Genomic DNA, 21,553 nt, shown 5'->3' on the forward strand with positions numbered 1-21,553 from the left:
TACCATCCACAAATGGCTGCTTCCTGTAAATCTCCTTGTGGACTCCGTGGTATTCAAATTTTCACCCGGTTTCTTCACTGCTATCCATCACTCATACACATTGCAGAGCATACGCATGTGCAGTAGTTCGAAGATCACATGTCGTGCAATAACGCACAACAGCAATCAGGTCTGAATCGAGCACATAGCTAGGACTAAGCTTACTCTAAATCTGTCTTTCTGCCTCCCTTCAACTTTTATGTGTTCACATTGTCAATTGTTGGTTAAAAAAGTCTGCCTGTGCCCTGTTTTTACATAATTTGTTTTTTTGCATGATTACGCAATTTATGGCAGCAGAGCACAATGTTGAACATTTTTCCAAAATTATATAAAAATTTACCTTTCAAATAAATTCTATTAGGAAAAAAATACAAAGATTCATTTTTACCTGGATTGGGTGTTTATATGTGTCTCTATCAGTTGCTTTATTAGCACATACTGGTATCTTACACAACAACCATCCCTCTGGCATTCGTCGCACAAGAATTTTTGCAGACAGGGATGAATTGCTGAGAATGTAAGCATCATGGGCTTAGTCAGGATAGCCGGTTACTTCACTCATGTTTATAAATGTCATGATATTTATCAGCCAAATTGACCAATATTGTGCTCAGGTGTTATCTATTGCATAAAAACATAATATGTTTGAAGTCTATAAGTAGAAATATGTAACTAAGCTGCTGATGGTGCTCTGTTTGTTCTTTTAGGGTTATCTCAGTCAGGTGGTGAGTTGTATTGTGTAGGTGGGTGCACAACATACCATAACCATGGCCATCCAATTTTGCTACTTCCACAATGACCTATACATTTCTCGGTACTTAAAAAGTCATCACTAACAATTTCCTATCATTAGAATGGGTTTAGAAGCCAAAATGTAATGTCTGAGATCATTCTAAACACTTGGGGATTTGAAGTTCGATTTGGATTTCGATTTAGAGTTTCATTTCAAATCGTACTTTAGCAAATTAGTGGATTTCATGTTGGTCTATGAGAAAACATCAATGTTTTTCAGAAATTTGATTTCTATTGGAATATGAGTTGAATCTACATTTAGAAAAGATTTGACATTCAATTTGGTCTTTAGAAAATCTGTTCAACCCAAATCAAATGGAAAATAAATTGAAACATAATGCCAAATCATTTGAATCACCAAAATTGAACATTAAATTTTGCCACTGGTTTCAAAAATATGGGTAAAAAATACAGAAATTTTTAAAACCAGCACCAGGCTCCACTAGTCCACAGCTAGGGATACATTTATACAGGTCCTTGCAGCCTTAGCATTACCCTCCTAACTACTAAGTCATGGAGGGGTTTCCATGGGAAAGAGGGGATCCCCCAATAAGGGGGCCCCCCTCCAGGTACCAAAGGGCCATGGCTGAAGCCCAAGGCTGTCCCCAGCAACTACGGTTGGTGGGAGCCGGGCTGAGAGCCATTAAGTGTCAAATTAAGAATAAATATTGCCTTTTGCTGTGGAACTATAGGTCCCAGCAAGCCTCACACATGCTAGTACTTGAAGAACCACAAAAACCAGCAAGCGGGTAATGTTTTATTAAATTTGTACTATCATGGTGTCCATGTCCTGTGTTCATTGTAAAACATCTGATGCTGTGGAAATACAGGTACCATTGGGCCATTTAATGACCCACTTTCTGTTACTTGATGTTCAAGGATGCTTTATGGGACCTGTAGTTACAAAGCAAAAGACAATGTTAATTCTGAATTTTACATTTAATGGCTATCAGCCCGGTACCCACTGCCCACAGGTGCTGGGGACAGCTTTGGCTTTCAGCTGTGACCCTTGCATGCCTGGAGGTGGGGGGACCCCTTTTTGAGGTGGTCTCCTCTCCCCCAGGGACCCCTGGCCAGGGCTGACTAGTTGGAGGTGGTAATGCCATGGCTACAGGGACCTATATAGGTGTGTTACCCGGTTGTGGCATTATTTTTTTGACTAGTAGAGCCCAGTGCTTGTTTCAGAGGTACCGTGAAACCCTACATCATTTTCCCCTCATATTTTTGAAACAAGATTGGTTCAGAACCCGGTTTTGGGTCTTAAATATTGGGGACAACTACACAATTTTCCCCCGGTATTTTAACAACCAGGACCAGCTCAAAGACCTCGGGGCTGGTTTTATTCAAAGGTGTATTTTTATATACAGTATTTTAACTATTTAACTATTTTTTACACAGAGAAGCATACATGGATAGCAGTGATCCATGCATGATTCTCCAAACACACAGCCAAAAGCAGTTCTATTTGAAAGTTCTATTTCTATGCAAATTATATAGTTTTGTGTTAGTGTCTGGCTATGAGAATAGAAATCCTTAGTAAATTTCCATGTTGTGTGAGGTGCATGTGAAAATCCAACTGTTTGTGGCCAATGGTCTATTGATTCATATTTTTGTGGATGGCTGTATCTCAATACAAATTGGTAGAAATATGCCGTGAATGGTATTTTATAAAATTAAAGAGTTGCATTTTGTATGAAAAAGCAATATCGAATGAAATCGGGAACTTAATAAATTTACCCCACTGTGATTTACCGGATAATTGCCTACGGATTCCTAATTTCCAATAACCATTTTACAGTGTACATGATACAAGTGTTGCTAGAATACATCAGACCTTCTCTACATCTATACTTGGATTTTATTTGTAGTCTCAATAACCCTCAGTGACTCCTCTCTTTAGAGAAACTGGAGTTAATAACTATGACCAGAGGGAGTGTTTTGTTCCGCACAAGGGTTATATTGTAGACAAGGCTCCTCTTGGAGTGTGTGTCTTATACAGACAAATGGTGAAGTGTATACAGCATATTTCTTGGTCAGTGGTGCTCCCTGAGTCAGTAAGTCATGGATTACATACACAGAAGGTGAAGAAATACTTTTTGATAGGGCATTCTTATGAAAAGAAATAAAACATAACTTTTAATGGTCAATGTAATAAAAATATTTGAGACAAAAAGCTTTTAGGGTTGTTTGAAAACAGTTTATATATCACACATAGGCTGGGATCTAATGGTATCCAATGATAATGCCCGGAAAAGTATTGCGCCGCATCGGACATTAAAAATGTGCATCTATTTAGTAGAGATGAGCGGGTTCGGTTTCTCTGAAACCGAACCCGCACGAACTTCATGTTTTTTTTACGGGTCCGAGCAGACTCGGATCCTCCCGCCTTGCTCGGTTAACCCGAGCGCGCCCGAACGTCATCATGACGCTGTCGGATTCTCGCGAGACTCGGATTCTATATAAGGAGCCGCGCGTCGCCGCCATTTTCACACGTGCATTGAGATTGATAGGGAGAGGACGTGGCTGGCGTCCTCTCCATTAGAAATTAGATTAGAAGAGAGAGAGAGATTGTGCAGAGTCAGACAGAGTTTACCACAGTGACCAGTGCAGTTGTTGTTAGTTAACTTTTATTTATTTTAATATAATATATCCGTTCTCTGCTATATCCGTTCTCTGCCTGAAAAAAAACGATACACAGCAGCAGCCAGTCACACAGTGTGACTCAGTCTGTGTGCACTCAGCTCAGCCCAGTGTGCTGCACATCAATGTATAAAAGGCAAAGCTTATAATAATTGTGGGGGAGACTGGGGAGCACTGCAGGTTGTTATAGCAGGAGCCCCCAGGAGTACATAATATTATATTAATTTAAAATTAAACAGTGCACACTTTTGCTGCAGGAGTGCCACTGCCAGTGTGACTAGTGGTGACCAGTGCCTGACCACCAGTATAGTAGTATATTGTTGTATGTATTGTATACTATCTCTTTATCAACCAGTCTATATTAGCAGCAGACACAGTACAGTGTGGTAGTTCACGGCTGTGGCTACCTCTGTGTCGGCAGTCGGAACTCGGCAGGCAGTCCGTCCATCCATAATTGTATTACAATATATACCACCTAACCGTGGTATTTTTTTTTCTTTCTTTATACCGTCGTCATAGTGTCATACTAGTTGTTACGAGTATACTACTATCTCTTTATCAACCAGTGTACAGTGCGGTAGTTCACGGCTGTGGCTACCTCTGTGTCGGCAGTCGGCAGGCAGTCCGTCCATCCATAATTGTATTATTATTATAATATATACCACCTAACCGTGGTTTTTTTTTCATTCTTTATACCGTCATAGTGTCATACTAGTTGTTACGAGTATACTACTATCTCTTTATCAACCAGTGTACAGTGCGGTAGTTCACGGCTGTGGCTACCTCTCTGTCGGCAGTCGGCAGGCAGTCCGTCCATCCATAATTGTATTATTATTATAATATATACCACCTAACCGTGGTTTTTTTTTCATTCTTTATACCGTCGTCATAGTGTCATACTAGTTGTTACGAGTATACTACTATCTCTTTATCAACCAGTGTACAGTGCGGTAGTTCACGGCTGTGGCTACCTCTGTGTCGGCAGTCGGCAGGCAGTCCGTCCATCCATAATTGTATTATTATTATAATATATACCACCTAACCGTGGTTTTTTTTTCATTCTTTATACCGTCGTCATAGTGTCATACTAGTTGTTACGAGTATACTACTATCTCTTTATCAACCAGTGTACAGTGCGGTAGTTCACGGCTGTGGCTACCTCTGTGTCGGCAGTCGGCAGGCAGTCCGTCCATCCATAATTGTATTATTATTATAATATATACCACCTAACTGTGGTATTTTTTTTTCTTTCTTTATACCGTCGTCATAGTGTCATACTAGTTGTTACGAGTATACTACTATCTCTTTATCAACCAGTGTACAGTGCGGTAGTTCACGGCTGTGGCTACCTCTGTGTCGGCAGTCGGCAGGCAGTCCGTCCATCCATAATTGTATTATTATTATAATATATACCACCTAACCGTGGTTTTTTTTTCATTCTTTATACCGTCATAGTGTCATACTAGTTGTTACGAGTATACTACTATCTCTTTATCAACCAGTGTACAGTGCGGTAGTTCACGGCTGTGGCTACCTCTGTGTCGGCACTCGGCAGGCAGTCCGTCCATCCATAATTGTATTATTATTATAATATATACCACCTAACCGTGGTTTTTTTTTCATTCTTTATACCGTCGTCATAGTGTCATACTAGTTGTTACGAGTATACTACTATCTCTTTATCAACCAGTGTACAGTGCGGTAGTTCACGGCTGTGGCTACCTCTGTGTCGGCACTCGGCAGGCAGTCCGTCCATCCATAATTGTATTATTATTATAATATATACCACCTAACCGTGTTTTTTTTTTCATTCTTTATACCGTCGTCATAGTGTCATACTAGTTGTTACGAGTATACTACTATCTCTTTATCAACCAGTGTACAGTGCGGTAGTTCACGGCTGTGGCTACCTCTGTGTCGGCAGTTGGCAGGCAGTCCGTCCATCCATAATTGTATTATTATTATAATATATACCACCTAACCGTGGTTTTTTTATACCACCTAACCGTGGCAGTCCGTCCATAATTGTATACTAGTATCCAATCCATCCATCTCCATTGTTTACCTGAGGTGCCTTTTAGTTCTGCCTATAAAATATGGAGAACAAAAAAGTTGAGGTTCCAAAATTAGGGAAAGATCAAGATCCACTTCCACCTCGTGCTGAAGCTGCTGCCACTAGTCATGGCCGAGACGATGAAATGCCAGCAACGTCGTCTGCCAAGGCCGATGCCCAATGTCATAGTACAGAGCATGTCAAATCCAAAACACCAAATATCAGAAAAAAAAGGACTCCAAAACCTAAAATAAAATTGTCGGAGGAGAAGCGTAAACTTGCCAATATGCCATTTACCACACGGAGTGGCAAGGAACGGCTGAGGCCCTGGCCTATGTTCATGGCTAGTGGTTCAGCTTCACATGAGGATGGAAGCACTCAGCCTCTCGCTAGAAAACTGAAAAGACTCAAGCTGGCAAAAGCACCGCAAAGAACTGTGCGTTCTTTGAAATCCCAAATCCACAAGGAGAGTCCAATTGTGTCGTTTGCGATGCCTGACCTTCCCAACACTGGACGTGAAGAGCATGCGCCTTCCACTATTTGCATGCCCCCTGCAAGTGCTGGAAGGAGCACCCGCAGTCCAGTTCCTGATAGTCAGATTGAAGATGTCAGTGTTGAAGTACACCAGGATGAGGAGGATATGGGTGTTGCTGGCGCTGGGGAGGAAATTGACCAGGAGGATTCTGATGGTGAGGTGGTTTGTTTAAGTCAGGCACCCGGGGAGACACCTGTTGTCCGTGGGAGGAATATGGCCGTTGACATGCCAGGTGAAAATACCAAAAAAATCAGCTCTTCGGTGTGGAGGTATTTCACCAGAAATGCGGACAACAGGTGTCAAGCCGTGTGTTCCCTTTGTCAAGCTGTAATAAGTAGGGGTAAGGACGTTAACCACCTCGGAACATCCTCCCTTATACGTCACCTGCAGCGCATTCATAATAAGTCAGTGACAAGTTCAAAAACTTTGGGTGACAGCGGAAGCAGTCCACTGACCAGTAAATCCCTTCCTCTTGTAACCAAGCTCACGCAAACCACCCCACCAACTCCCTCAGTGTCAATTTCCTCCTTCCCCAGGAATGCCAATAGTCCTGCAGGCCATGTCACTGGCAAGTCTGACGAGTCCTCTCCTGCCTGTGATTCCTCCGATGCATCCTTGCGTGTAACGCCTACTGCTGCTGGCGCTGCTGTTGTTGCCGCTGGGAGTCGATGGTCATCCCAGAGGGGAAGTCGTAAGCCCACTTGTACTACTTCCAGTAAGCAATTGACTGTTCAACAGTCCTTTGCGAGGAAGATGAAATATCACAGCAGTCATCCTACTGCAAAGCGGATAACTGAGTCCTTGACAACTATGTTGGTGTTAGACGTGCGTCCGGTATCCGCCGTTAGTTCACAGGGAACTAGACAATTTATTGAGGCAGTGTGCCCCCGTTACCAAATACCATCTAGGTTCCACTTCTCTAGGCAGGCGATACCGAGAATGTACACGGACGTCAGAAAAAGACTCACCAGTGTCCTAAAAAATGCAGTTGTACCCAATGTCCACTTAACCACGGACATGTGGACAAGTGGAGCAGGGCAGGGTCAGGACTATATGACTGTGACAGCCCACTGGGTAGATGTATGGACTCCCGCCGCAAGAACAGCAGCGGCGGCACCAGTAGCAGCATCTCGCAAACGCCAACTCTTTCCTAGGCAGGCTACGCTTTGTATCACCGCTTTCCAGAATACGCACACAGCTGAAAACCTCTTACGGCAACTGAGGAAGATCATCGCGGAATGGCTTACCCCAATTGGACTCTCCTGTGGATTTGTGGCATCGGACAACGCCAGCAATATTGTGTGTGCATTAAATATGGGCAAATTCCAGCACGTCCCATGTTTTGCACATACCTTGAATTTGGTGGTGCAGAATTTTTTAAAAAACGACAGGGGCGTGCAAGAGATGCTGTCGGTGGCCAGAAAAATTGCGGGACACTTTCGGCGTACAGGCACCACGTACAGAAGACTGGAGCACCACCAAAAACTACTGAACCTGCCCTGCCATCATCTGAAGCAAGAAGTGGTAACGAGGTGGAATTCAACCCTCTATATGCTTCAGAGGTTGGAGGAGCAGCAAAAGGCCATTCAAGCCTATACAATTGAGCACGATATAGGAGATGGAATGCACCTGTCTCAAGTGCAGTGGAGAATGATTTCAACGTTGTGCAAGGTTCTGATGCCCTTTGAACTTGCCACACGTGAAGTCAGTTCAGACACTGCCAGCCTGAGTCAGGTCATTCCCCTCATCAGGCTTTTGCAGAAGAAGCTGGAGGCATTGAAGAAGGAGCTAACACGGAGCGATTCCGCTAGGCATGTGGGACTTGTGGATGCAGCCCTTAATTCGCTTAACAAGGATTCACGGGTGGTCAATCTGTTGAAATCAGAGCACTACATTTTGGCCACCGTGCTCGATCCTAGATTTAAAGCCTACCTTGGATCTCTCTTTCCGGCAGACACAGGTCTGCTGGGGTTGAAAGACCTGCTGGTGACAAAATTGTCAAGTCGAGCGGAACGCGACCTGTCAACATCTCCTCCTTCACATTCTCCCGCAACTGGGGGTGCGAGGAAAAGGCTCAGAATTCCGAGCCCACCCGCTGGCGGTGATGCAGGGCAGTCTGGAGCGACTGCTGATGCTGACATCTGGTCCGGACTGAAGGACCTGACAACGATTACGGACATGTCGTCTACTGTCACTGCATATGATTCTCTCAACATTGATAGAATGGTGGAGGATTATATGAGTGACCGCATCCAAGTAGGCACGTCACACAGTCCGTACTTATACTGGCAGGAAAAAGAGGCAATTTGGAGGCCCTTGCACAAACTGGCTTTATTCTACCTAAGTTGCCCTCCCACAAGTGTGTACTCCGAAAGAGTGTTTAGTGCCGCCGCTCACCTTGTCAGCAATCGGCGTACGAGGTTACATCCAGAAAATGTGGAGAAGATGATGTTCATTAAAATGAATTATAATCAATTCCTCCGCGGAGACATTGACCAGCAGCAATTGCCTCCACAAAGTACACAGGGAGCTGAGATGGTGGATTCCAGTGGGGACGAATTGATAATCTGTGAGGAGGGGGATGTACACGGTGATATATCGGAGGGTGAAGATGAGGTGGACATCTTGCCTCTGTAGAGCCAGTTTGTGCAAGGAGAGATTAATTGCTTCTTTTTTGGGGGGGGTCCAAACCAACCCGTCATATCAGTCACAGTCGTGTGGCAGACCCTGTCACTGAAATGATGGGTTGGTTAAAGTGTGCATGTCCTGTTTTGTTTATACAACATAAGGGTGGGTGGGAGGGCCCAAGGATAATTCCATCTTGCACCTCTTTTTTCTTTTCTTTTTCTTTGCATCATGTGCTGATTGGGGAGGGTTTTTTGGAAGGGACATCCTGCGTGACACTGCAGTGCCACTCCTAGATGGGCCCGGTGTTTGTGTCGGCCACTAGGGTCGCTTATCTTTCTCACACAGTCAGCTACCTCATTGCGCCTCTTTTTTTCTTTGCGTCATGTGCTGTTTGGGGAGGGTTTTTTGGAAGGGACATCCTGCGTGACACTGCAGTGCCACTCCTAGATGGGCCCGGTGTTTGTGTCGGCCACTAGGGTCGCTTATCTTACTCACACAGCGACCTCGGTGCAAATTTTAGGACTAAAAATAATATTGTGAGGTGTGATGTGTTCAGAATAGGCTGAAAATGAGTGTAAATTATGTTTTTTGAGGTTAATAATACTTTGGGATCAAAATTACCCCCAAATTCTATGATTTAAGCTGTTTTTTAGGGTTTTTTGAAAAAAACACCCGAATCCAAAACACACCCGAATCCGACAAAAAAAATTCGGTGAGGTTTTGCCAAAACGCGGTCGAACCCAAAACACGGCCGCGGAACCGAACCCAAAACCAAAACACAAAACCCGAAAAATTTCAGGCGCTCATCTCTACTATTTAGTGGAACTCAGGCAATGTAATGGCATGCATAATTTTCCCGTCTTCAGTGTCTCATATCTGAGGTGTCACAGAATTTAGACTAGAAAAAGTAAAAAATTTACAGATCAACCAAAATGTGTCTTTTAGTACAGTAGGACCACAGTGTCAGAGAAAGTTACCCAAGTCCCATGATTAAATCAGTATACACACCCTAAATAATCCCCAGTTCTCCGGGAAGCAAAAGCAGTTTATAATGATTTAAATGATATGTGGCATGGCTGTATTCAGTGTGTAATTGCAACTGTATCTAATTATGTTACAGTGTATGGCTGGAATACATTGTAGCATGACATTTTTTATGCAAATACGGTTGCTATAACACATAGAATATAGCCATGCCGCTTATTATTTAAATCAGCATTAGCTGCTTGTGTGACTTAGAACATTCATTTGCATCTATGACGCATTTGTGTGTTTAAAAAAAAAACTATTACAGTACGTGGAGTATTTGGAAATTATACACAGAATATAGGCATGTCACATATCATTGGATTCAGTTGGAAATGTTTGTGCAATTTAGTACAGTACATTTATATGACATTAATACACATTTCCTGAGGTGAAAACAATGTAAAAATGACGTGTACAGTACAGCATTTTTACCGATTTAAAGTTTTTTTTTGTTTTTTTTAAGTGTCCATGTATATTGAAAAGTTTTTATTTATTACAAATGTGCTTGAAAAGTGTATTTTTAACTGATTTCTGACATTTTCATAACAAACTTGGCCAAAAAACCCACCTCTAAATTCTTTAATAGTTTTTGGGCTGTTTTGTGTCTGACTTGCAATATCGGACTTCATTACATCTGCCGAGTTGTATACTTAACACGGGCAGAATATATGGATCTGTTTTTTTTTTATCAGCCTCTCTACTTTAAAACCAAAAGCATCTGAAAAAACTGCTTTGTGGGCGCTTTTACATTAGTCAACTTTACAAAGCCCAATGTTTTTTTTTAAATGACTTGAATAAGCCAAGGTGAAAATATCAAAAGATATAATCAATGGTGTAACAGGTCTTGAATTTTTAATCCAAAATTATGATTGCAGACTGTTTAATACTATATGGGTACCTATTGAGGTATGTAATAAGCGTACTATAACACAATGGTGGGTATTCACATTTTTTAAAAGTCAGTTGGGCGTTTGTGTTTTCCTATCTATCCTAGGAAAAAACAGACACCCAACTGACATTTTAAACAATTGAATTCCCCCAATATGTGATAAGTGTACTATACCACAGTGGGAAAGAGTGGGGTATTCTTGTACATATCCACTTGGAAAGCACCAGGTTTTAGGATCGCTGGTGTAACACCTGAAGCTGATGCTTTGTTGTCTTGATAGTTTTTAGTCAATGTCTGCTCAGGAAATAACAGAGGTGTCACAATTATGCATTTTATGTAAAAGGGTTCTTATCAGGATACTTTGAGTGTAAAGATTTTTCTGCTATGTACTAGACTTTGGTTCAATACAAATAAAATTCCATACACAAATAGGTATGTTACACAGTAATAGGATTTATATTGCAAATATAGAAAGACAGTGGATTCAGGTTTGTAGTATAACAATGTTGTTCTCAAAATACACAAGAATCTACAGTTATGTGGGTCAAAAACATAATAAGTATGATCAGAAATCTGATTAAATCACAAGAATGCGGTAATTAGCATCATTTGCATACCCAATGGGGTAATTCAGACCTGATTGCTGGGCTACTAACTTTTCTGTCCTGCGATCAGATAGGTGTCGCTCAAGGGGGAGTGCAAATTTGTCATGTAAGTGTGCGATCGCATGTGTATGCAGAGCTGCAAAAATCCAGTGTGTGCAGAATTACTCCTACAGTGAATTGAGAACAGGCTGATTGAGGCCGGAGCTGACGTCACACACCCAACCTGAAAACGCTTGGGACCATTTTCATTGTTCTGGACACTCCCCATAAACGGCCAGTTATCACCCACAATGGCCTCTTCCTGTCAATCACCTTGCAAACGCCTGTGCAATCAGAATTTTCACACCATACTGTCGCTGACAGGCGATGCCTTTTGTTGCTGGCCAACACTCATGTGCAATGCATATAATTGATCAAAATTGCAGCGGCATCCAGATCTTGGGGGTTATTCAGGTCACATCGTTTATCAATGAGGCTGCAACAAGGAAGGCTTTGGCTGCAATGTGCATGCACAGGCCCATCCTGTGAGCGCACTAGCAGCCAATGTAATATGATCGCATTGGATGCAAATGACTCTGCATGATTGATAGGCAGAGACATTCCTGGGGTGGGTGGGGGGTGGCAACAGAGCATTTACAGGGTGGCATCAGGGAAAAGCCGACAAGTCGGCAGCATTTTCAGGACTGCTGTGTGTCATCACACATGGCTGCTCTGATTTAAAAAATAGCGGATGGACTTCTATGGATGCAGCTCGGCTGTGTCGGCAGGAAGCAACCACAGCTTCTGTGACTGCACTGTAATTGCGCCACGATCCCAATTACAGCGTGATCACAGTGGGCGGGCGGTGGGTAACATACTGGGGGGCCTTGCCCTGTGATTGCAAGGATTGCAGGTTATGTTATAAAGCAGACTCTGCAATCCATACTGAATAGAGTCCCTTGTTTGAGCAATAAAATAATGCAGAATTGGACTGTGACCAATCTGCTTTTTGTGGTACAGAAAACACCAATATTTTCTGATTAAAATGCAGTAATAAAACAGAAGGTGGAAATAAACAATATGTCACAGTATTAGCCCAAGGATTTTTTGATCACTGTAATATCTCAGCCTTACTCATATGGCAGAATGAGGCAGAATTTAACATTATCTGTGTATCCTGCCTCCAAAACATATCACAGTGTCTAAGAGCATTGTTCAGTTTGAAGAGCAGATCTGTTGTTGTGCAATGTTTTGTTTGAACTGTGTGGTTACTGATATAATTCAGAGATAATTATATAGAGAATATAAGGAAAATCTGGAAGTCTCTCAAATAATATGTGGACCTTTTACCTATGCTTTTCAGATCATTAGGGTTACTGCACCTGGTATTCCCAGGGAGTCTCCCACCCAGGTACTGACCAGGCCTACCACTGATTTTCTTTCAAGATCAGATGAGATTGGGTGTATCCCGTGGAGCATGGCAGTAATCTGCTGAATGAGAGAGTGCCCATTCCAGTAGATGAGAGACACAGGGGCGTACCTCTGCTTTCCAAACTTAGGACCTTACTTAGTGAAGATTGCAAATTCTGCTTTTTAGCAGAATTTGCAATCCTTTGACTCACATGCTGGAGCTGCCAATCGCAGGGCAAGGCCACCCAGCATGCTAACCGCTGCCCAATCTGCAATCACACACTAATTGCAACCTTGCCACAATTATTTGCGCAATCGCAGAAAGTAGGGAAGCCTCCTGCTGGCACAGCTTGGCTGAGATGGCAGGAGGGTCACTATCATCTTTTTTAACAGAGTGGCTGCGTGTGACATCACGCAGTCATCCTGATAACGCTCACACTATACCCCTTTTCACGCTACCATGTCTCCGTTTCCATGCCGCCACCCCACAATGGTCCATCTCTGCCTGAAATGTAGCGTTGACACCCCGCAACTACCTCTGCCTTTCAATCAGGCAGAGGCATTTTGCAAATACTGCTGGTCACCCGATGTCAATGCAGGCACATGAGAAGGATGGGTCCTGAGCATGTGCTCACGGGGTGAATGCCAAAATTCTGATTGTATCACGATTTGCGATCCAACCTGAATTGGCCCCTTAGTGTGCAGGTGTGTCATTGCAGAGATTTAGCACTAGCACATTTGGATGAGAGGACACAGAAATATAGCAGAAGAAAATAGATTAGACATCCACACTTTTGCTTCTACTTACACTTTATCCTATTATGAAGTAGAGGAAAATGTATGAGAGATCTAACAGTGTGGGATCCCCAAAGGATAAAAAGGGGTATAAAGTAGAGATGAGCGGGTTCGGTTTCTCTGAAACCGAACCCGCACGAACTTCATGTTTTTTTTACGGGTCCGAGCAGACTCGGATCCTCCCGCCTTGCTCGGTTAACCCGAGCGCGCCCGAACATCATCATGACGCTGTCGGATTCTCGCGAGACTCGGATTCTATATAAGGAGCCGCGCGTCGCCGCCATTTTCACACGTGCATTGAGATTGATAGGGAGAGGACGTGGCTGGCGTCCTCTCCATTAGAAATTAGATTAGAAGAGAGAGAGAGATTGTGCAGAGTCAGACAGAGTTTACCACAGTGACCAGTGCAGTTGTTGTTAGTTAACTTTTATTTATTTTAATATAATATATCCGTTCTCTGCTATATCCGTTCTCTGCCTGAAAAAAAACGATACACAGCAGCAGCCAGTCACACAGTGTGACTCAGTCTGTGTGCACTCAGCTCAGCCCAGTGTGCTGCACATCAATGTATAAAAGGCAAAGCTTATAATAATTGTGGGGGAGACTGGGGAGCACTGCAGGTTGTTATAGCAGGAGCCCCCAGGAGTACATAATATTATATTAATTTAAAATTAAACAGTGCACACTTTTGCTGCAGGAGTGCCACTGCCAGTGTGACTAGTGGTGACCAGTGCCTGACCACCAGTATAGTAGTATATTGTTGTATGTATTGTATACTATCTCTTTATCAACCAGTCTATATTAGCAGCAGACACAGTACAGTGCGGTAGTTCACGGCTGTGGCTACCTCTGTGTCGGCAGTCGGAACTCGGCAGGCAGTCCGTCCATCCATAATTGTATTACAATATATACCACCTAACCGTGGTATTTTTTTTTCTTTCTTTATACCGTCGTCATAGTGTCATACTAGTTGTTACGAGTATACTACTATCTCTTTATCAACCAGTGTACAGTGCGGTAGTTCACGGCTGTGGCTACCTCTGTGTCGGCAGTCGGCAGGCAGTCCGTCCATCCATAATTGTATTATTATTATAATATATACCACCTAACCGTGGTTTTTTTTTCATTCTTTATACCGTCATAGTGTCATACTAGTTGTTACGAGTATACTACTATCTCTTTATCAACCAGTGTACAGTGCGGTAGTTCACGGCTGTGGCTACCTCTGTGTCGGCAGTCGGCAGGCAGTCCGTCCATCCATAATTGTATTATTATTATAATATATACCACCTAACCGTGGTTTTTTTTTCATTCTTTATACCGTCGTCATAGTGTCATACTAGTTGTTACGAGTATACTACTATCTCTTTATCAACCAGTGTACAGTGCGGTAGTTCACGGCTGTGGCTACCTCTGTGTCGGCAGTCGGCAGGCAGTCCGTCCATCCATAATTGTATTATTATTATAATATATACCACCTAACCGTGGTTTTTTTTTCATTCTTTATACCGTCATAGTGTCATACTAGTTGTTACGAGTATACTACTATCTCTTTATCAACCAGTGTACAGTGCGGTAGTTCACGGCTGTGGCTACCTCTGTGTCGGCAGTCGGCAGGCAGTCCGTCCATCCATAATTGTATTATTATTATAATATATACCACCTAACCGTGGTTTTTTTTTCATTCTTTATACCGTCGTCATAGTGTCATACTAGTTGTTACGAGTATACTACTATCTCTTTATCAACCAGTGTACAGTGCGGTAGTTCACGGCTGTGGCTACCTCTGTGTCGGCAGTCGGCAGGCAGTCCGTCCATCCATAATTGTATTATTATTATAATATATACCACCTAACCGTGGTTTTTTTTTCATTCTTTATACCGTCGTCATAGTGTCATACTAGTTGTTACGAGTATACTACTATCTCTTTATCAACCAGTGTACAGTGCGGTAGTTCACGGCTGTGGCTACCTCTGTGTCGGCACTCGGCAGGCAGTCCGTCCATCCATAATTGTATTATTATTATAATATATACCACCTAACCGTGGTTTTTTTTCATTCTTTATACCGTCGTCATAGTGTCATACTAGTTGTTACGAGTATACTACTATCTCTTTATCAACCAGTGTACAGTGCGGTAGTTCACGGCTGTGGCTACCTCTGTGTCGGCAGTCGGCAGGCAGTCCGTCCATCCATAATTGTATTATTATTATAATATATACCACCTAACCGTGGTTTTTTTTTCATTCTTTATACCGTCGTCATAGTGTCATACTAGTTGTTACGAGTATACTACTATCTCTTTATCAACCAGTGTACAGTGCGGTCGTTCACGGCTGTGGCTACCTCTGTGTCGGCAGTCGGCAGGCAGTCCGTCCATCCATAATTGTATTATTATTATAATATATACCACCTAACTGTGGTATTTTTTTTTCTTTCTTTATACCGTCGTCATAGTGTCATACTAGTTGTTACGAGTATACTACTATCTCTTTATCAACCAGTGTACAGTGCGGTAGTTCACGGCTGTGGCTACCTCTGTGTCGGCAGTCGGCAGGCAGTCCGTCCATCCATAATTGTATTATTATTATAATATATACCACCTAACCGTGGTTTTTTTTTCATTCTTTATACCGTCGTCATAGTGTCATACTAGTTGTTACGAGTATACTACTATCTCTTTATCAACCAGTGTACAGTGCGGTAGTTCACGGCTGTGGCTACCTCTGTGTCGGCAGTCGGCAGGCAGTCCGTCCATCCATAATTGTATTATTATTATAATATATACCACCTAACTGTGGTATTTTTTTTCTTTCTTTATACCGTCGTCATAGTGTCATACTAGTTGTTACGAGTATACTACTATCTCTTTATCAACCAGTGTACAGTGCGGTAGTTCACGGCTGTGGCTACCTCTGTGTTGGCAGTCGGCAGGCAGTCCGTCCATCCATAATTGTATTATTATTATAATATATACCACCTAACCGTGGTTTTTTTATACCACCTAACCGTGGCAGTCCGTCCATAATTGTATACTAGTATCCAATCCATCCATCTCCATTGTTTACCTGAGGTGCCTTTTAGTTCTGCCTATAAAATATGGAGAACAAAAAAGTTGAGGTTCCAAAATTAGGGAAAGATCAAGATCCACTTCCACCTCGTGCTGAAGCTGCTGCCACTAGTCATGGCCGAGACGATGAAATGCCAGCAACGTCGTCTGCCAAGGCCGATGCCCAATGTCATAGTACAGAGCATGTCAAATCCAAAACACCAAATATCAGAAAAAAAAGGACTCCAAAACCTAAAATAAAATTGTCGGAGGAGAAGCGTAAACTTGCCAATATGCCATTTACCACACGGAGTGGCAAGGAACGGCTGAGGCCCTGGCCTATGTTCATGGCTAGTGGTTCAGCTTCACATGAGGATGGAAGCACTCAGCCTCTCGCTAGAAAACTGAAAAGACTCAAGCTGGCAAAAGCACCGCAAAGAACTGTGCGTTCTTTGAAATCCCAAATCCACAAGGAGAGTCCAATTGTGTCGTTTGCGATGCCTGACCTTCCCAACACTGGACGTGAAGAGCATGCGCCTTCCACTATTTGCATGCCCCCTGCAAGTGCTGGAAGGAGCACCCGCAGTCCAGTTCCTGATAGTCAGATTGAAGATGTCAGTGTTGAAGTACACCAGGATGAGGAGGATATGGGTGTTGCTGGCGCTGGGGAGGAAATTGACCAGGAGGATTCTGATGGTGAGGTGGTTTGTTTAAGTCAGGCACCCGGGGAGACACCTGTTGTCCGTGGGAGGAATATGGCCGTTGACATGCCAGGTGAAAATACCAAAAAAATCAGCTCTTCGGTGTGGAGGTATTTCACCAGAAATGCGGACAACAGGTGTCAAGCCGTGTGTTCCCTTTGTCAAGCTGTAATAAGTAGGGGTAAGGACGTTAACCACCTCGGAACATCCTCCCTTATACGTCACCTGCAGCGCATTCATAATAAGTCAGTGACAAGTTCAAAAACTTTGGGTGACAGCGGAAGCAGTCCACTGACCAGTAAATCCCTTCCTCTTGTAACCAAGCTCACGCAAACCACCCCACCAACTCCCTCAGTGTCAATTTCCTCCTTCCCCAGGAATGCCAATAGTCCTGCAGGCCATGTCACTGGCAAGTCTGACGAGTCCTCTCCTGCCTGTGATTCCTCCGATGCATCCTTGCGTGTAACGCCTACTGCTGCTGGCGCTGCTGTTGTTGCCGCTGGGAGTCGATGGTCATCCCAGAGGGGAAGTCGTAAGCCCACTTGTACTACTTCCAGTAAGCAATTGACTGTTCAACAGTCCTTTGCGAGGAAGATGAAATATCACAGCAGTCATCCTACTGCAAAGCGGATAACTGAGTCCTTGACAACTATGTTGGTGTTAGACGTGCGTCCGGTATCCGCCGTTAGTTCACAGGGAACTAGACAATTTATTGAGGCAGTGTGCCCCCGTTACCAAATACCATCTAGGTTCCACTTCTCTAGGCAGGCGATACCGAGAATGTACACGGACGTCAGAAAAAGACTCACCAGTGTCCTAAAAAATGCAGTTGTACCCAATGTCCACTTAACCACGGACATGTGGACAAGTGGAGCAGGGCAGGGTCAGGACTATATGACTGTGACAGCCCACTGGGTAGATGTATGGACTCCCGCCGCAAGAACAGCAGCGGCGGCACCAGTAGCAGCATCTCGCAAACGCCAACTCTTTCCTAGGCAGGCTACGCTTTGTATCACCGCTTTCCAGAATACGCACACAGCTGAAAACCTCTTACGGCAACTGAGGAAGATCATCGCGGAATGGCTTACCCCAATTGGACTCTCCTGTGGATTTGTGGCATCGGACAACGCCAGCAATATTGTGTGTGCATTAAATATGGGCAAATTCCAGCACGTCCCATGTTTTGCACATACCTTGAATTTGGTGGTGCAGAATTTTTTAAAAAACCACAGGGGCGTGCAAGAGATGCTGTCGGTGGCCAGAAAAATTGCGGGACACTTTCGGCGTACAGGCACCACGTACAGAAGACTGGAGCACCACCAAAAACTACTGAACCTGCCCTGCCATCATCTGAAGCAAGAAGTGGTAACGAGGTGGAATTCAACCCTCTATATGCTTCAGAGGTTGGAGGAGCAGCAAAAGGCCATTCAAGCCTATACAATTGAGCACGATATAGGAGATGGAATGCACCTGTCTCAAGTGCAGTGGAGAATGATTTCAACGTTGTGCAAGGTTCTGATGCCCTTTGAACTTGCCACACGTGAAGTCAGTTCAGACACTGCCAGCCTGAGTCAGGTCATTCCCCTCATCAGGCTTTTGCAGAAGAAGCTGGAGGCATTGAAGAAGGAGCTAACACGGAGCGATTCCGCTAGGCATGTGGGACTTGTGGATGCAGCCCTTAATTCGCTTAACAAGGATTCACGGGTGGTCAATCTGTTGAAATCAGAGCACTACATTTTGGCCACCGTGCTCGATCCTAGATTTAAAGCCTACCTTGGATCTCTCTTTCCGGCAGACACAGGTCTGCTGGGGTTGAAAGACCTGCTGGTGACAAAATTGTCAAGTCAAGCGGAACGCGACCTGTCAACATCTCCTCCTTCACATTCTCCCGCAACTGGGGGTGCGAGGAAAAGGCTCAGAATTCCGAGCCCACCCGCTGGCGGTGATGCAGGGCAGTCTGGAGCGACTGCTGATGCTGACATCTGGTCCGGACTGAAGGACCTGACAACGATTACGGACATGTCGTCTACTGTCACTGCATATGATTCTCTCAACATTGATAGAATGGTGGAGGATTATATGAGTGACCGCATCCAAGTAGGCACGTCACACAGTCCGTACTTATACTGGCAGGAAAAAGAGGCAATTTGGAGGCCCTTGCACAAACTGGCTTTATTCTACCTAAGTTGCCCTCCCACAAGTGTGTACTCCGAAAGAGTGTTTAGTGCCGCCGCTCACCTTGTCAGCAATCGGCGTACGAGGTTACATCCAGAAAATGTGGAGAAGATGATGTTCATTAAAATGAATTATAATCAATTCCTCCGCGGAGACATTGACCAGCAGCAATTGCCTCCACAAAGTACACAGGGAGCTGAGATGGTGGATTCCAGTGGGGACGAATTGATAATCTGTGAGGAGGGGGATGTACACGGTGATATATCGGAGGGTGAAGATGAGGTGGACATCTTGCCTCTGTAGAGCCAGTTTGTGCAAGGAGAGATTAATTGCTTCTTTTTTGGGGGGGGTCCAAACCAACCCGTCATATCAGTCACAGTCGTGTGGCAGACCCTGTCACTGAAATGATGGGTTGGTTAAAGTGTGCATGTCCTGTTTTGTTTATACAACATAAGGGTGGGTGGGAGGGCCCAAGGATAATTCCATCTTGCACCTCTTTTTTCTTTTCTTTTTCTTTGCATCATGTGCTGATTGGGGAGGGTTTTTTGGAAGGGACATCCTGCATGACACTGCAGTGCCACTCCTAGATGGGCCCGGTGTTTGTGTCGGCCACTAGGGTCGCTTATCTTTCTCACACAGTCAGCTACCTCATTGCGCCTCTTTTTTTCTTTGCGTCATGTGCTGTTTGGGGAGGGTTTTTTGGAAGGGACATCCTGCGTGACACTGCAGTGCCACTCCTAGATGGGCCCGGTGTTTGTGTCGGCCACTAGGGTCGCTTATCTTACTCACACAGCGACCTCGGTGCAAATTTTAGGACTAAAAATAATATTGTGAGGTGTGATGTGTTCAGAATAGGCTGAAAATGAGTGTAAATTATGTTTTTTGAGGTTAATAATACTTTGGGATCAAAATTACCCCCAAATTCTATGATTTAAGCTGTTTTTTAGGGTTTTTTGAAAAAAACACCCGAATCCAAAACACACCCGAATCCGACAAAAAAAATTCGGTGAGGTTTTGCCAAAACGCGGTCGAACCCAAAACACGGCCGCGGAACCGAACCCAAAACCAAAACACAAAACCCGAAAAATTTCAGGCGCTCATCTCTAGTATAAAGAGAGGATTTTACCCTCTCTAAAGCATCATATCATTTTTGAGGCAAAGAATCGGATTGGATGAGCACAGTAACCAAGATGAGCTATCTAGATAGTTTCCAATTTAGTGGGATAGTGACATTTAAACAAGCCCTCTACAAGTGAAAAGGCCATTTGGACAGGTACCGGGCAGTGCACAACCCGGACCCACCTCTGGGGTACCTTGGTATCATATGCACTCATTTGGGTTTCTAATTCTTTAATTATTTTTGTACTATTTATACCACGGTAATGATCAATAATCTTTGTAAATTTAATAAGCAAACTGGATACAACACAGATATTTTTATGAGACATAGCACTAAGGAAATTACTAGCACATGTGAAGATTGCAATATTAATAAAATAAGAAACTGAGACATGGATCCACATTGAAAATAAATGAGATAAAGTAAAGTCTGACGTCAGACCATCAGCAACAAGGAGATTTATATAGACACCAGAGGGAACCAGGGAATCAGAAGTGGATGTCTGAGGTCAATTTAAAACAATCCCACATTATATTAGTAAAATTTTCATCTAAAAATGCCTGATGTGTCTATACTGAGAGGACAGTAGTAGGTGGACTTGGAGGTGTTGGAGGGACGGTGGAGGTCATAGTCCTCTAGCTTAGAGGAACAGCCAGGCTAGAGCAGTGGAGTTGTAACAACTGAGGCAGTGTGGGAAGTATGGAGTCCTCCTTCATAGACTCACCACCTGCTGTCCCCCACCAAGCTCTCAGGCTGCTTCCTGATTCAAGCGATGCAGAGGTTGGAATCACCAGTGACCCCAGGAAGCCACCATGCTGCAGAGGAGGAAAACACCTGTAGCTCTGGAGGCCAGTAACCAAGATGGCTCCTGCAATCAGAGCAGTCCGACTGTGCACCAGAATGTAGAGAGCAAGCAGGAGGAGTTCTGCTGATTGTGAGTAGAACAGGCAGCCAAGGGTTCTTGTTTCTGGATGTCAGCTGCAGGAAGAAATGGAGGTCCCGGCTCTGATAGGGTGAGTAGGAAGCAACAAGCAGGGATGTTATAAGCATCCCGCTGCTTTGTCATGTGAACCCCCCGACTTGTGGCAAACAGGCAGTAAGGGTAGGGCTTTG

General features: G+C 43.9%; 1 pseudogene; it reads right to left on the minus strand.

The window, feature by feature from the left end:
- Positions 1 to 12,559: 12,559 nt before the first annotated feature.
- Positions 12,560 to 12,678, minus strand: LOC134997505 (5S ribosomal RNA; annotated as a pseudogene).
- Between the last annotated feature and the right edge of the window lie 8,875 nt (positions 12,679 to 21,553).

The sequence above is a fragment of the Pseudophryne corroboree genome, unplaced genomic scaffold, assembly GCF_028390025.1.
Source record: "Pseudophryne corroboree isolate aPseCor3 unplaced genomic scaffold, aPseCor3.hap2 scaffold_1440, whole genome shotgun sequence".
NCBI lineage: Eukaryota > Metazoa > Chordata > Amphibia > Anura > Myobatrachidae > Pseudophryne > Pseudophryne corroboree.